The 4,431-nt window shown below is 36.3% G+C and overlaps 1 long non-coding RNA gene across 1 annotated transcript; it reads right to left on the bottom strand.

Moving 5' to 3' along the window:
* Positions 1-342: 342 nt before the first annotated feature.
* On the bottom strand, positions 343-3,252 carry LOC108270581 (uncharacterized). Its single transcript, XR_008393711.1, has 3 exons — positions 1,662-3,252; positions 1,279-1,374; positions 343-1,172 (listed from the first exon to the last, which is right to left on the bottom strand). It is a non-coding gene; the product is annotated as an uncharacterized LOC108270581 (long non-coding RNA).
* Positions 3,253-4,431: the final 1,179 nt, after the last annotated feature.

Genomic DNA, 4,431 nt, shown 5'->3' with positions numbered 1-4,431 from the left:
GCATGATGTTACACAAGCTTCAGATACTGGTCACGCATGAGGGCGCTTCCCACCGTGTTCAGTTAACGCAACGTCTCTTTCCCTCCTCAGGGAACAGGGTTAACCCAGACATTTTATGGTTAATTACCAGGGACCAATGTTTAAGCAGTGAATGTTTTTTAGTAGTTTAGATTATTAGAGTGACATTGTGATCATTTTTTATAATAGTAGTGTTTTAGTAGTATTTAACTTGATAAATTTATTTTAAGAAACTTTATTTATTATTACTTGTTCTTTTAGTTGTACATTAGCTTTCCTGAAAATCATTTGACAGGCACAATGAAATAGTTGGCAATGAAATGTCTTTTTAATAATAATTCATGATAAAAATAAATGTGACAAACCTCAATTCTGGCGTCCAGTTGTTATTTCACAAAATTAGAACTTGAAATTGTAGATCTGCACTACAAGCATCCCCTGGGAGTACATTTGTAAAATAAACTACAATGTATTCAATGCAAATATATACACATTTTGTAAACATTTGTACATATGAAATATCTAGCTAATACAATATATCTAACATCTATATTACAAAATATCTAATACAAAATCTAATTATTCATTCACCTTGGCTTTTCTATATTTACATATGTTTAATAGCAATTAACACAATATACTTAATACAATAATAAAAATAAAACATCAAATGTTCATGTACTGCAGTATGAACAGAAACTTAATTCATACCATTGACAGATACATATCCATGTAAACATTGAAGTAATACATGTTTAGCTTGTCTTTCATGAACACTACAAAGGCATCATCTCGCCAAATCCTCTGTAGTGTGAGATCTAATTTTGTGTCAGTCACAAAGTCACACGACTGTAGACCAGTCACTGCAAGCAGGCCTTGAACCTGGTAATAGTACATATGGGTCTCTGAGTTTGGCTTGGTTCTTTGGGTTTTCATGAATGGAACCTGAGCAATGCTGTCAGCAGAGGAAATTTACAACAGGAACATCTGCAGCCATAGGTAGGATAGTGGACTGCCACGAGGTATGGGATCAAATTGTGTTGGGACCAACTCTATTTTTGACATGCCCTCTAGTATGTGTGCCAGCAAAGGCTGGGGATTGATCTGACGGAGTTTTGCTCCAGAAGCCAAGACATGAGGATCTAGAAGGGAGCCTAAAGAAATTTATACAAACTATTAGTGTTGAACACGAAGTTGTAGCTGTGTACACATACATAATACACACACACACATACACACACTCACAGAGTTATGTATTACCTATGTAAGCCTTGTATGGGGTAGACTTTAATCTAGTCGTCCCAAGTGATTTTGGTTTCAGCACAAAGTTCACTCAGTGCCTCTGAACAGACTCCCCTAGTATAACACAAAAAAATTAGGTGTTAAAAGTATTCTGGGAACACTTTGCAAAAAGGTTCTATACATTACCATTAGTTAATCAGTTTAAGCATCATGAAATAGCAAAGAACAATAATTGTTAACAATTTATATTAATCTTGGTTGATGTTCATTTATAACTTTCTACTTAATAATTTACACTCTTGTTCAGTATTAGTCCATAAAGCTTTCATATTAGCATATATAATGTTTGCTTATTAGTGTTCTTGCCAAATGCAGAAAAGAAAAAAGGACAATATACTCACCTGTATGCTTGGACGATGCCATCACTGTGGCTCAATCGTGCAGTCCAGCGGTGGTGGGACAGAATGTAAATTTAGCTGCACATAGTGGGCTGTCTGATACATAAGAATTGTCAGATGGTTACACAACCCATTACCAGCTGCACAGCTAAACATATAGGCAGAAACACAAACATCCTCTTACGACTCAAATGTCATCCGTTTGAAAAGACAACAGTTTGCTAGAGAATTGTAATTTTATGCTATGAGCTAAATTAAGTGTTGCTAAATGAAAGTTGCAAACCGCAGTAAAAGCAAGACATAGTGAAACTCTGGAACCGCAGAAGGAAAGAAAAAGGTCATAACTTCACAACATGTGAAACTAAAGGAATTCTTCATTGATCGGTAACACCTAGCTCTCACTACCACCTTGCGATTAACAACATTTGAGACTGAACACATACAAAATTGTTAGCATTCATACTGTTGCAAATGCTAGCGCCAGCTAGCTGGCAACTTACCTTGATAATTGTGTACAAATTCCTCAGAGAATTCATAGCCCTTGCTCATGCTTGATTCTTTAGTTGTAGAGTGCTCTCCAACAGTTTGGTTAACATCCTGTTGTGGCAGGGTCAAGAGACAGAAGTAGTGAAGAATCTCCTCATGTGTACTCTGCATGGAACGCAGTCATATAAAAGTTCATGCCGTGCCAAAAATAATGTTATACCGTGGTGAAGTAGTTTCCGATTTGTGTGAAAAAAGCTTATTTATGCAACTCTCTCTCTCTCTCTCTCTCTCTCTCTCTCAAGGGCTCTGCTGCTGACAAAAAGAAAAAGTTTGTGTGAGCAGAGCATACTTTTTTTTAGAATGTGAGTTCTCCTCTTTCTGCACATGAACATTTATTTTCCTCTCGTGGTTGTAATTTACCGTGCATGCGAGCATTAATAACACGCTCTGATTTTTGGCGCGGATTTGCCGCCATAAGTTTGGACCAGCTTTTGAGTTGTTTGGCTTCCCATAGTAAATAATAAAAGTAGCCATGTTTGATAATAAGCAAGTTAATGTTACGCTGACTGCTATGTCATAAATACATAATGAAACAGTAATTTAATACACCATAACAACGATATAATTTTTTTTTTTTTTTTATTAAAGTGGGACTAGCTCTACAGATAAATCACGGTTGGTGACAGTTGAATGGTGGCAACTGTCACCCTAAGAAAAAGCCACCCCAGCATCAGTATCCCAATGTATAAAATATAAATATAAGCAGTTTCCTGGACCAATTTACAGCAGCCCCACTTAAATGTGATTAGATGTAAAGACCATGTTCCGCAAAATAATGTCAAGAGATCGCGTCTTTCTCTTACAGCGCATCCAGTGTAGTCCGAACAAATGACTCTTATGAACTGGTTCCTTTTAGTGAATCAAAAACATACAATGCAACCAGTGCACATAGCCCAGTCACGAACAAATGACTCTTACTGGATGGTTCTTTTAATATAATATGAAACAGTGTAAGTATATATTTTAATGTCACATTGTAACGTCACAATAGCTGGAACTCGCCGAGGTCATGCCCACCGAGTGGCAAAAAGACTTAGCGGCAGCATTAGTGTACTGCATGAAAACATCTGAAATGGGAAAAAGCTGTTGTGCGATTGACTGTGCTAACAGATTCAACAAGAATTCTGAGCTATCTTTTTCTAGAGTGCCAAAAAAACAATTAACACCTTTTTTACTATGTCGAGCAGTGTAAGTGTTTGTCATGTGGTATTCATGTTGTACAATGATGAATAATTTGCTAGATATTTATTTTTGAATGCTGCCTATCTCCATTAATGAATAATAGGGGCTCATTCATTCTCTGACTGGGTTCACCTTCACAAATATATGACCTTAGTAAGTGGAAGCAGTGTTAGCTACAAACAGACTAGGACTAGATAGTTTACGGTTTACCAAATAATATTATATAATAAAATAAAAATATTTGTACATACAACCAGAATGTTTATTGGTGTTCTTGTCACTAATTTCCCCAACAAATCCTTCCTTGAAGTAGGACCAAGCATTAAGGCTTTTGTATGTCTTCAGGCTTCAAGTACATATAAATGTTGGGATTTCTGGCCATATACCAATGTCCATGAACCACAGGTTTTTGGGTAACTTGTAAGGTTCACTGTCAAGTCCAACTGCCTTTAATTTAAACTGATAATCTTTAGTTATACTCGCATTTTCGCAGCTTCCCCTATTAAAACCAGTCATTTTGCTGGATGTTTTGCTACTCAGTCCGGCTGAGGGGAGCGTCTTCCAGCGGGAAAGTGACATCAGTGCATACCCTCTATACCAGACTTAGATTAGGTGAAATCACAAAAACAAAGTATGTATGTAACTTATTACATAAAACAATATAATAAGGATACACCTTATGCTTTAATTTCTTTGGGGGGATTGGGATGTCTGTAAATGCATATGAAATCCCTCAGTTATGCTGTAATGTTTTAAATTGTATTCATTTAGGAAACAAAATTATTGAGTGTATGTTCGTTTAGAAATGTGGATAGTCTAAACTGCATACTCGTTGCATTGCTGACATCTAAAGTTTTTTTTTCTAAACTAAAACGAACAGGAAAATTTGTCAGATACTGTGGAAGTGGAATGTGCAGATAAGAAAGAAAAAGGTAAAAAGCAGTTGTGGAAGGCAGAGGACGAGATGGAGAGGTGGAAGAAAAGAATATAAAAATGGATGACAAAGAGCTAGAAAGAAGCTCTTTGAAGAAAGAAAGCTCTTCTC

This window comes from Ictalurus punctatus, chromosome 28 (genome assembly GCF_001660625.3).
Source record: "Ictalurus punctatus breed USDA103 chromosome 28, Coco_2.0, whole genome shotgun sequence".
NCBI classification, from domain to species: Eukaryota; Metazoa; Chordata; class Actinopteri; order Siluriformes; family Ictaluridae; genus Ictalurus; species Ictalurus punctatus.
The sequence above is the reverse complement of the archived record's forward strand: the minus strand, read 5'-3'. Positions and strand labels throughout refer to the sequence as shown.